Genomic DNA, 13,571 nt, shown 5'->3' on the forward strand with positions numbered 1-13,571 from the left:
TTTCTTGGGTCTAGCTGGTTATTACAATGTTTTGTTGAGGATTTCTCTTCTATTGCATCTCGCATGTCTAGATTGACCCAAAAGAAATTTAAGTTCCATTGGTCAAATTCCTGCGAGAAGAGTTTTCAGGAGTTGAAGACTCGACTCACTACATCCCCAGTCCTAGCATTACCTAATGGTACAGACGATTTTTTTGTGTATTGTGATGCCTCTAGAGTTAGTTTAGGTTGTGTGTTGATACAGAGAGGTAAGTTCATAGCCTATGCCTCTAGACAGCTTAAACCCCATGAAAAGAATTGCCCAACCCATGATCTTGAATTAGCTGTTGTGGTGTTTGCGTTGAAAATCTGAAGATACTATCTGTATGGTGTACATGTTGATGTATTCACGGACCACAAAAGTTTACAGCACAAATTTACCCAGAGGGAGTAGAATCTTTGTCAGAGGAGATGGTTAGAATTGTTGAAGGATTATGACATAACGTGTTGTATCATCCGGCAAGGTCAATATAGTGGCAGATGCCCTTAGTAGATTGTCAATGGGTAGTGTTGCTCATATGGAGAATTATAAGAAAGAGTTAGCTCGAAAAGTTCATCGTTGGGCTAGATTGGGTGTTAGGTTGGGTGATTCAGCTGAAGGGAATGTATGGTGTAACACCTCGTATTCAAGTACGTGTATTGGCATATTCAAGTACGTGTATTGGTCTTATTTATATGGAATTAATTATTTTATTTTATTTATACCGAATTTGCCCATCGATGGATCCATGCGAAGGTTATTGAATAAGTTTTCCAACGATATAAAGATTTCCAAAAATAGATAGGTTTCGGATATAATCCAGCACGTTCAAAACTATAAAACGGTGGCTGGGATATTTGGGAATAGTAAATGTGCAGGAAAATTTCCTGCACACAAACTACTGAGGCCAGCCAAATTTTTGGGTAAACTTCAAACGATCATAACTCCCTTAATATAATGAAATGGGAGAGTTGCGACATATGAAAAGAAAGATATTTGATTCTTCTTTCTAATGCAATTGGTTTCATCCAAATCCAATGTATGAGTAAGGAGTTATACTCGTTTTACTTCAGCCTATCAAAACAGATTTTTAGGGTCAACTTCAAATGACCATAACTCCTTGTACAGGACGAACTAGGTGGTCTACTTTATATGAAATGAAATCCATTTTAATTATCCTTCCAAAGATACCAATTTCACCAAAATCCGATATCGGAGCAAAGAGTTATGGTCAATCTACTTTAGCTTATCGAAACAGTCCACCAAAGGACAGATTTGACATTATTTAAATTTTAAAGACATTTTGGTTATTTCCTATTATATTATGGACGGGAATATGTGTATATATACATGTATATGAGTTCAAAAACTCATTTTCATCATCAATCATTGAGGAAGAACAAACCCTAGCCAAATTTGACCTTTAAATTACTTTTGATTCAACCATAGAAATTCCAAAGTAATCCGATAACTACGTTTGTCATCTCAAGAGCTTTGAGCAGCACCTATTATTTGTGAAAATAGTATTTCATAATCAAGAGGTGAATTCTAAGGTATGAATATTGTTTGCCTTTATTCTTTTCCACATGTATATGTGTGATAGAGGATTATATGTATTGGTTGTTATTGAAAGGTGATGGAAATAGGGTTATGGACTATTTTGCATGGTTTGGTTGTATTGAATTGTGGAAGGTGGATATGGTAATTGAGTTATGGAAGGTGAATATAGTAATTGAGTTATGGAAGGTGGATATGGTGATATACTATTGAATTGATGATTATTTATGTTTATGGCTCAATTTGGTTTAATGGATTGGTTGGAAGGATAAATGAGTCCAAACATGATATTGGAGGATGTTGTATGAATATGTATGGCATGTGAGTGTAATTGGAGTATAAGAGGGTTAAAGTGACACCCTTTATGATGTAATTAAGGCTTACTACTTAACCACTAGTTTGGTGAATTCAAATAATTGAATTGTGATATTTGGTTGCTAATACTAGATTGCTATATATGTTCATTGTAGATAAGTAATCCGAAAAGACGAAAAGTCTATTTGGGACTAGTATTGAAGGTTGAAAGTCAGGTATGTAAAGCATACTCTATACCATATCTTTGGCATAAAAGTGAACAATTGTTCTATTAAGAAAGTTTCCAAAGTTATTCAATAACATGTGATCCATAATGGTTTTGTATGATGTCCTACGTTACCAATAAACTTGTTTCCACCCTACAAGATGTCAAGACATTCCAATACTTACTTGTCTTCCAAATTTTACATATTTATTGCACTAATGAATGTCAGAAGGTACCCGATTACTCAAATAAGATCCATGTGCTATTAATGACTCCAAAACGTTTCATTGATATACCAATAAGTTCCTACTTCATTGTTATGGCATTGATGACTCCAAAACACTTCATTGATGTGCCAATGAGTTCTTACTTCATTGTTATTACATTGATGGTCTATTTATATGTCTCTTATTGATGTATCATCATTTCAAAGTATCAAAAATGCGGTGGCGACCAAAATAACAATCTTAAAGATTAATTGAACTAAGTGATGGAAGTTCTCTCTTATCGGGTAGTATCCCAGGGGAATAAGCCTATCATGGGTCGATCCCTATTTATGTGTTTATGGGTGGTATCCCAGAGGCATAAGCCTATCATGGGTCGATCCCAGTTGATATGTACTATAGGTAGCCTAATGGTCACAGTACAATACAGTAATTATTACAAAGATGATAAGAACAAAGGTAAAGTGATTGAATAATTACAATGTACAGGTTGTCACAAGTTCTAATAAGTGTGGTCCACTCCTATTATGATTTATTCACTTGTTTCTGATTTCTATTGAGCTCCTATATCATATGTGATTATCTACAGCTTTACATACTCAGTACATATTTTGTACTGACGTCCCCCATGGGGGACCTGCATTTTATGTTGCAGGCACAGGTACCTCAACTCATACACCGTACAAGTAGGAGCCAGGATATCCAACTGCTTTTGGTGAGCTCCAGTTTGCTTCGGGGCTTTTCGTGTCATATCCAGTCACTTTTGGTATTGTATAGAAGTTAGTTATATGGCGGGGTATTTTCCGACCTTATTTAAACTTTGTGTATTATCTAGAGGCTTTGTAGACCTAATATACAGTCAATATGGTGTTTTGTTAATAGACGTGATGGCTCCAATGGCCAAGTATTGTATATACATATATATATGTGTGCTCGAGCTTATACAGGTGATTATTTCCTTTTATATGCGACATGATGCTGTCCGAATTTTGGGTTGTCATAGAGGTATGCATGGGAAGTATAAGGTTATGAGCTGGTTCTCCTGGGCCTCCTCGGTTACGAGTGCCAGTCCGCCCCAATAGGATTTGAGGCATGACATATGGGTTCAAAGTAGTTTTGAATCTTCCCTAGTTTCGAAGGTAGAGAAGAAGCAAGATATGGATTTTCATTTGGCCAAACTAAAGGAGTCAGTTGCAAGAGTTTGGCATCCCCACTTAGAAGTAGGAAGAGGTGAATATGGACTTTGTGACTGGTTTACCCCATTTGCATTGTCATTATGATTTGGTTTGGGTTATCGTAGATAGATTGACTAAGTCAATACATTTCTTACCAATTCATATGTTTTATACAGCTGAGGATTATGCTAAGTTGTATATCTGAGAGTTAGTCAAATTGCATGAAGTTCCCTTGTCTATCATCTCAGATAAGGGTACTCAGTTCACTTCCCAGTTTTGGATAGCTTTCAAAAGGGTCTTGGTACCCAAGTTCATCTTAGTTCATCTTTCCACCCTCAGATAGATGGTCAAGCAGAGAGGACCATTCGAACTCTAGAGGATATGTTGAGAGCATATGCTCTTGATTTCAAAGGTAGTTGGGATAAGCATTTGCAGTTGATTGAGTTCACTTATAATAACAGTTACCATTCTAGCATACAGATGGCCTCGTTTGAGGCTCTTTATAGGAGAATATGTAGATCACCCATAGGTTAGTTTAAAGTCGGTGAGGCTGTTTTGCTTGGGCCTGATGCAGTGTTTGAATCTATGGAGAAAATTAAATTGATTAGAGAAAGATTGAAGATAGCTCAGAGTCATCAAAAATCCTATGCAGATGTAAGAAAAAGGGACCTTGAGTTTGAGGTTGGTGATTCAGTGTATCTGAAGATTTCACCCATGAAAGGGGTAAAGAGATTTGGCAAGAAGGGGAAACTTAGTCCCCGGTATTTGCCCTTATAGAATTATGAGTCCTGCTGGGAAAGTAGCTTATGAGCTTGATTTGCCGGCAGACTTATCAGCCGTTCATCCTATATTCCATGTCTCTATGCTTAAGAAGTCCATCGATGACTCCACCGTTGTAGTTCTTTTAGAAAGATCAGATATTCAAAATAGCCTTTCTTATGAAGAGATTCCAATTGAGATTTTAGATTATCAGATCCGTAGACTGAGGAACAAAGAAGTTCCCTTGGTCAAAGTTCTTTGGCGGAATCAGTCTGTTGGGGATGCCACTTGGGAAGCAAAAGCAGATATGCAAGACAAGTACCCTCACCTTTTTTTCGTAAACTCAGATTTAGCCAAAGGTAATACTCTCTTGATATAGTTCTTTTCTATTCATATATTCAGCTATATAGTTGTCCTCATATAAGTTCATGCACTCACAGAATTACTCAAAAGCTTAGAATGATTTAGATTCAGTTGCTCAGTTTATTTTAGTTGTGCATGATAGCTTATATTTCAGATTTCCTCAGTATTCTTAGTCTAACTAGCAACATTCGAGGACGAATGTTTCCAAGGGGGAGATATTGTAATACCCCATACCTTCTTAGCTAAATTTGTCCCTAAAATGTTAAGGGATAGCTTATGAAATGAATATTATTTATTTCATGAGGAATTCTTCAGATTTATTCATTTCACTACATGGAAAATTGAATAAGCTTTCCATCGATACCAAATTTGCCTAAATCTGACACTCAGTGAAGGAGTTATGGTTATTTTAAGTTTCAGTCATAAAACACCGTGATTTGGGCCCTTATCGTAACGCGGAGTAACGTAAAATAATGATTGTCAAATTTCAATGGACCTCCACGATAATGGCGCGTCGCGGAGAGGGTCAATTTTCTGTTTGGCAATTTTCAGTGAGACCTCGCGATACTGGCGCGTCATGCTAGTGGTCAAAATAACAAACTAAAGGGCTCCGTGATTGTGGCGCGTCGCGGTGGCCACCCAGTTCGCAAAAAGAGTTTGTTTTTCCAATTTCGTCTAAAGGATAAAAGGGGGTACTTTGGTCATTCTCTTAGCCCCTAATCCATCTTAATAAATAAATTAAACCCCTCCAAAGCACTTTATATCCACTTTTCATCAAATCTCTCTTAAGCAGAACCCTAGCTCATCAAACTTTCTCCCCAAAAAATCAAAATTCCTTCATTAATTCTCCAAAAAAATTCAAGATTGAGGATCCCCAACACAAGAACTCTAAGAATTCATCTTCAAAGCATTTATAGGAATCCAAGATTCAAGCTTTTCATCAAAGATCATCAATTAAGGTATGTAGAATTTTTCAACAAGTATAAACCTTTCGCCCTTGTGCCCAAAACTTATTTGAAATTCAAATTAACTGAATTCTATATGATTTCCCATAAAATTCAAGTTAGGGTTTACACCCATCATTGTTATTTTCAAGTTTATGATAGTTTCAATGATTTAAAAGTTGAATTCCATAATTATGTTCATATTTTCATGCATATTGCTGAAATTTTCAGATTTTATGATGAATTATAATTGTTTATATTACCAAGCATGAAGTTTAAGATGTTTTAACATGAGATTGACGCATGGGTTATTTATCCCAAGATTTAGCATTATTACTTCAAGAAAGATGATGCTTTAAGCATCTTATGAGCAGATTATTTACAGTTTCTCAGTAAACGTTTGATCTTTCGATTATTGGTTTAGATTTGGAATCCACTACAGATTATTGCAGTTACAGAACTTATAACAACTTTATTTACAGATTTACTCAGATAAATGAATAACTGTTTTTCATATAAATCCTTATGCTAGTTTTAAAAAGTGGATTTCCAATAGTTTGAGCATACAAATTCAAGAGGGAGTAGTATTTTGCACCGAGCGGGAAGTGTGAGATTATCGTGCCCTATCTTCTATAGAACTACAATCCAACATATTTACTGATTGAGATTATTCCCATTTCTATATGGATGACAGATTTAGCTTGTGATTGATCACCTAGATTAGGTTATACTCCATGGAAAGAGTATGACACCTCTCCCCAATGTGAGGTTTCTTCCTTAGAAGGTTAAGACATTGGACTCCATGTAGCTCGCATGGTTTATGTCGGTTAAGAGAACCTCCCTAACAGTAAAGATTTTCAAAACAAGTTTTCAGATTTCACTTAGCCTATATGATTTGAGATTAAGAACAAGTTACTCCTGCCTACGTGAGTAATTTACATTTAGCATGCATGATTTTATAACTTGTGATGATATTTCTCAATTATTGCATTCATCCCCATATACTCAGTACATCATCAAAGTACTGATCCACATATATGTCTATGTGATACATTGTCTCATAATGTTGGTTCAGGTGCTCAGCCTCTGTAGCACCAGTGATTTTCGAGCATCTCATCTACATCTCTGCAGTTGGTGAGTCCTCATAGTTCGGGGACTTAGCTATTCATATTTTCAGTTTATTAATAGATGTTTTCGTATTCATTTTAGACAGTTTGAGTTAGTTGGGGGCTTGTCTCAGTGACTCTCTAGATTTAGTTAGTAGAGGCTTGTCAGACTACTAGATTCAGTTTTAGATATCTGATTCAGTATTCAGAATCCTTCAGTATTGTTTTACCTAAACTTTTAGTATGTTTCAGAAAAGATTTCCGCATATATTATGATTTTACATTCATATCTTCTATTTTGAGATCAGACTTAGTAGAAGGCAGTCAGGGTTAGCTCAGGATTACTTGTAGTTCGGAGCACCGTGTAGCGATCCAGGAACTCAGATTTTGGGGCGTTACATATTCAAATATAAATAATAAAGTTATTTGAAATATATATATATATATATATGATACAAATAAATATAAAATTCAAATAATATATAAAATATAAAATACGACAACAACAAAAAAAAATGAGAGAACGGAAAAAGCAATTAACAAAAAGAAAAAAAAAAAGAAAAAAAGGAGAAAAAATTACAAGAAAATGAAATAGAGAAAAAATAAAATAAAAAAAAGGATGCAAAGAAAAAGTAATAAAAACAAAAAATAGATTAAAAACAAAAAAAATAGAAAAAAATAAAAAGGAAAAAATTGAATAAAAAAATGAAAAAGAGAAAAAAGGAAAAGGTAAAAAGACAAAAAAAAAAACTTGCTGGCGTTTTTAATTTGATTAAACTTGCATTTGGGCGGGTTGAGTTATAACCCATGACCCATAGTTTCGCCCATCTTGCCCAGTCCATCTGGACCCAAATGCATTTAGGCAGGGTTGGGTATTAGCCCAATTATTTGTTCAGCTAATCTTGACCCGCCCAACTTCAGCCTAACCCGCACATTTGTCACCCCTAGTTGTTAGTTGGTGTTGTTTATTGAAGGAGGGTAAAATGGGTCAGGTCGGGTTGTGATTTAGGCTGGAGTGTGTGGGATTTGTTAGGCTGCTGAGCATTGTTGTTTGTTGTTGGCTGATTGTTGGGGCTGGGGCGGTTTTGGTTTATAATTGTTGTGGGCTGGTAGACTAGCAATAGAGATGGGTTAAATTGGGCTAGGGTAGATTATGTGTTAAATTTCTGGGGGTTATTTAAATAACTCCCAATTAAAATTTAGGACTTAGTCAAATTTAATTAATATTTTGATCGAATTAAAAATTAAATTGGTCCATTTCTTTGCAAATGTGGCCAATTTGATTTCAATTATGTTCAAAATTTGATAAATTGACTACATTAAATCAAAATTCGATACGAATTAATAATTTATTTAATTCTGAGCTTCTCGAGTTAATAAAAAATCAACAAATATTTTTCCGAATAAATTATTTTTAAGAACAAACTACACTTAAATCAAGATTTTAATCATTTGAATTTATTCTCAAGATAGGCCTTAATTAAAATTTGATATTTTGTAAAATAAATATTTAAATAACAAAAATTATAAATTTCATATAATTGAATACGACAATAAATAATTGCTACCTAAAATGATAAATTTACCCAAATAAATAATTTGAAAAGCTTTTAATTCAGATAAAATAAATGTTGCGATTTTATTCAAGAATCGAAGAAACTTGAAAATAAACTCAGTCGTGGAGGGGAAAATTAGGTGTCAACATCTAATATCCTACCAACAGATCATTCAACACATTAACAATATTCTCATTTAGATGTCTTTTTCCCCATTTTCCTCATCATCAGAATAGTTATTGTTGATTTTATCAACGATATCCATGACCACATTTTTTCCCTGCTTCATCTTTTTCTTCTTTTTGTCCATATTTTTTGCCTTCTCTTTCTTCTTTGTCTGTTGTTACTTCCATTCCATCTTCAACTTCATTTTCTTCTTTTTTAGCATCTGCAGCAACTGCTTCTTCTTTCTCAACTTCTTTTTTTTCTTCACCTTCAACAGTTGCTTCTTTCTCACCTTCCTTTTCTTCCTCAGCTTCTTCTTTGTCAAGTTCTTCTTCTTCTTCTTCTTCTTCTTCATCGGTTGCTGCTGCTATTTTTTTAGCTTCTTCTTTTTCCTTGCCTTCTTCAACCGTTGTTGCTTCTTTTTCAGCTTTTTCTTTTTCCTTGCCTTGTTCTTCAACTGCTGCTACTTCTTTTTCAGCTTCTTCTTCTTCTTCTTCTACAGCTACTTCTTCTCCAGTTTCTTCTTGGCTCTTACCTTCTGCTATTTCTTCTTTTTCATCCTTCTTTCATTCTTCTTTTTCCTCTTCTACCACAACAATTGCCAACTCATCGATTTTGCTCATTTTTCTACTTTTTCATTCCTCTTCGATTCCCAAACGTCCACATGCATTGTATCATCATATTACAAAGTGTTACTTATATTTAAAGTTGAAAATACATTAACAACATCAATTACTAAATAAAGTTACCTCGTTTGTGTTGTCGCTCGTCCTTTTCCTTTTTCTTCAGTCTTTTCTCTTTGATACAGGCAGCAATATCCAACAGCGCTTCTTCGAGCATGGCAACACGCTTATGAATATCCTCATTGAAAGGGGTGCCCTCTATATCTTTTGGGGTGCTCGGAGAAGCATCATCACCAACGTGTACTTCAACGGGGTTACCACCCAAATCCCCATCATCATCACTATCCTCATTTGAAGTAAGGATAGTCAACCCTTGTAAGTCATTCTTCAAGCTGGCGAGGATGTTATTCTTCACTTCATCCGTATATAGCTTAAACATAACCATGTAAACCATCTTCGTCTCACGAATAGTAAGGATAATGTATGGGTGAACATTCTACAAAAAATCAATTAACAATTATATTACATTCAATACAACAGTAGTATTATTGCATAATAAAAAATAAGTTCATACCTCGGTAAATTTTCCTTTATACTTGAATGGGTTGCCTTCAATTATCTTGTCACTTTTTATAGTGTGCTGTCTGAGGATGAGGGGAATGGAAAAGGGCTCAGCCATTGATTTTTCAACAAATTTTTCAAGATGAGGAAAGGCCTAGTAGATCCAAAATCTATAAGCAGTACAATAGTGAAAAAAGAACTCAGAGTCTATGACAGAGTATAAATAAAACAAGAATCTACGATAATCTCACTAAAGGGTTTATGGTAGATACAATGAATTGCCAGGGAAATCCAAATTGAGCATAGGATGCCTTCTGCTTCTCATCAAATACTTCTCTCTACTTCTTCATGTCATTTTTCGTCTTTAGATAGTCCATGGTCAATTGAAATATCTCTTTCTCCCAGGGATAATTCTCGGAAAAACTCAAAGAATCGACTATTCAAATCAGTTTTATGTCGACAAACTTTGTCGAATCTTTTGCAAGCAACATGGTATACAAGAACCACAGTAAACAGCACTTAAACTTCTGCTCCTCATTCAGCTGATTCCCTCTGATCAAGTGTAATAAGTTGGCCACTGTAATGTTTTTGTTTTTCGTCACCTTAAAGCAAAAATACTCCCCTTGGCTAACATCTTCTTCATTTTTTATTCACTGGGATATGATGAGCAGTTCGGCCCCTTGATTAAACAAAACTCTATTAAGCTAAAACAAGCAGGCTTGTTGTTCACGCAGAACCACATCTCATTACACATCTCATCATTCTTGATGCATCACAACAACAAATAATGGACTAACTGCCCATTGAATTTGAGATGTTACGGCAGGTTTCTCAGGTGTCCAAAACAGGACCACTTAAATATTTTCTTCAACTCCTGGTCAATAAAAACTTGCTTAAATTCTTGATAAGCAGCCATTCTTGATCTGACAGATATCTTAGCCGGGAAATATCCAACCTCGTCCATTATCATTCAAAGGTCATATCGCTCCATGAAAATAAACCTTGAACAATATGGCACGGACAAGGGATCATTATCCCCATCATCACTGTTTCTTCCACTTCCTTCGCTCTCTTTACTGTTACCACTCACACTATGCTCGGGAATATCTTTACTATAATCGATGTAGTCGCTTATCTTTTTTAACTCTGTATCTAATTTGGACACTGCCCCTTCAATTTTCTTCCTTTTTGAGATATTTTCAACTGCCTCAGCTTTTCTTTTTCTACTGGTACTAGCATAATTAGATAAGGTATCAGCTTTGCGTTTAGCAATGGGTCTTTTTTAGACATTTTCAATAGAATCTACACCTGCAGAACAAATCTGCTATTTTAAGTTCATAGACCACAAGTCTACCAACAAAAAAACTCAATTCTCAAATGAAAAACTCCAAAAAACTAAGAAATACCCCACCCATTAAACAGTTCACTACACAAAAATACCATAACTGAACCAAAATCCAACATACAGTATCAAAACTCAACTACTGCTAAAAATTAAACCACTGCACTAAATCAAACTAATTAGCTGTTAATCTTTCAATTTTCACTATTTCAGTAATTATATTTTAAAAGAATTTTATACGTCTAAAAGTTGATTTCAATCTAGGGCATTCTCATTTCATAGACCACAGGTCTACGGACAGAAACAGGTCACTGTTTGAATCAAACTTCCAAAATAACTCTCAAAATAATAATTATCCCACCATTCAACACTTCGTTGCTAAAAAAAATCAGAACTAAACCAAAACTATTTAACAAAAATTTCAAAATTCAACACCGGCATCGACGAAAAAATCTGTTAAAGCTACCAAATAAAACCTCAACCATTGCTTCGAAACCAAACTAATTACCTACAAAATTCTCATATTTAAACTGCTTAATCAACCAAATTCGAAATTTTTTTCCTACGTCACTATGAATCGATTAGCAGTGAAACCCGTTTAAATGGATCTAAAAAAATCAAAATACCATTTTAACTAACCATATAAAGAAATGATGAGCCCTTAGCAGTTGGAGAAGGAGAGACAAGAGAGACAAAAATGATGTTTTGGGAGGAGATAGTTGGGAATAGCGGGAGTTGGAGAGAATTGAAGAGGAGAAAGAAAGGATTTTTTTATATTGGAATAAGTGGAGGGTGTTAGGTGTAGTATAATAAATTTGCAAAGTTGTAAAAATGATAAATTGGTTCCTCGGCTCATATATGGCCCCACTTTTACCACTTTTCCACACCTTTTTAACCTAAACCCTGAAAATTAAATCAAAAACAAATAAAGTGGGTATATGGCAAAATAGTTTTGCCAAAGTATAGTTTTGCCAATTTTTCCTTGTTTAGTTGGTACTTTAGTTGAGTACTTTCATTGGTGGTAGGTTTCAATTTATTAGCTAGTGTATTGATGGATCATAATTACTGGTTGTAGATTTGCATGTGGTGGTGTGGCAATCGTGTTAGACCGATTAGCCTCTGGTTGGGTTGCGCACATGTGGTCATGGATGATGTTGGGTAGGTAAATTCTAGATTGTAGGCAAGATTAGGGTTTCTTTTACTTAGAGACAATTGAAGATATGGTAGATTTAAGAGGATGCCATTGATTTGAAGTTTTTTGAGCTTATTGTTGGGCTATTATTTGAAGAATTTCACAATTGATTTAAGTTTGTTATTTAGATGCTAATATTAGCTTCCATATTCACCATTTTTGTAGATTATCACCTTAAACAAACAGGTCGACTTTTTATAGTTATACAATACCATATAAGTGCTCATGAAATCTTGTTGAGGTAAATTCCATGCTTAATAAGATATAATTGTTAGTACTTCAATATTATCTTTATATGATGCATACTAAGTGTTAACATCATGAAACCGTCAAGATTTGAAGAAATATCCAATGAAGAATGAATATTCTAGAAGAAACAAGAGAGAAAAAATATACAGAATTATATAGAATAATGACACACACTAACCCACTCCACTACTATGTAACTCAACACCCTCCCTCAAGTTGGAAGGTGACAAAACTCCCAACTTGCCAAGGTGAGAATGATGAGTAGCACCTGGTAAATACTTCATAAAAATATCAGCTAACTGAGAGGGTGTGATGCAAAGTAATCAAACCATAACCTAGTTTGGTACAAACAAAATGGCAGTCCAACTCAATGTGCTTAGTCCGCTCATGGAAGACAGGGTTCTTAGAAATATGAATAGCGGACTAACTATCTGAAAAAACAACCACAGGGAGAGAAAGTTGCAAACCAAAGTCAGAAAGTAAACGTGATAACCAAGTGAGTTCACCAATAGCTTTACTTAAAGAACGCTACTCAGATTCAGCGGAAGAAAAGGAGACCACTGGTTGTTTCTTTGATTTCCAGCTGATCAAATTACCACCAAACAGAACACAAAAACTAGTAACAAATCGTCGACTTTCTGGACATGAGGCCCAATCACTATCACAATAAACCTGTAGAGTGAAGTTAGGAGAGCCATTATAAAACAAACCAAGACTAGTAGAACCTTTCAGCTATCTAAGATACAAAATAGCCTGCATATGAGGGGCACAGTGGCGTTGTAAATACTGGCTCAAGTGTTACACAGCAAAAAAGAGATCAGGCCTGGTATGAGTTAAAAAATTAAGCTTGCCAATCAAACTTCTATAAACCTCAGAAGGGCAAACCATGAACAAATAACTTCTTATGAAGTTCAAGAGGGCAAACCACTAGAGAGGAAACATCACATTGTATTCTTTGAGCAGATCATGAACAAATTTACTTTGATGTAGAAGAATACTAGAAGAGCAATACAAAACCTCAATACCCAGAAAATAGTACATCAAACCCAAATCCTTTATCTTAAATTGATCATGAAGGAACAATTTGAGATCAAATATCTCTTGGAGATTAGTGCTAGTCAGAATAATGTCATCAACATACACAACTAATATAACCAGGGAATCACCAGATTCTTTAGTGAAAAGGGAATAGTCATTGAGAGAATAATGGTAACCCC

Source organism: Capsicum annuum, chromosome 11, assembly GCF_002878395.1.
Source record: "Capsicum annuum cultivar UCD-10X-F1 chromosome 11, UCD10Xv1.1, whole genome shotgun sequence".
Classification (NCBI taxonomy): Eukaryota; Viridiplantae; Streptophyta; class Magnoliopsida; order Solanales; family Solanaceae; genus Capsicum; species Capsicum annuum.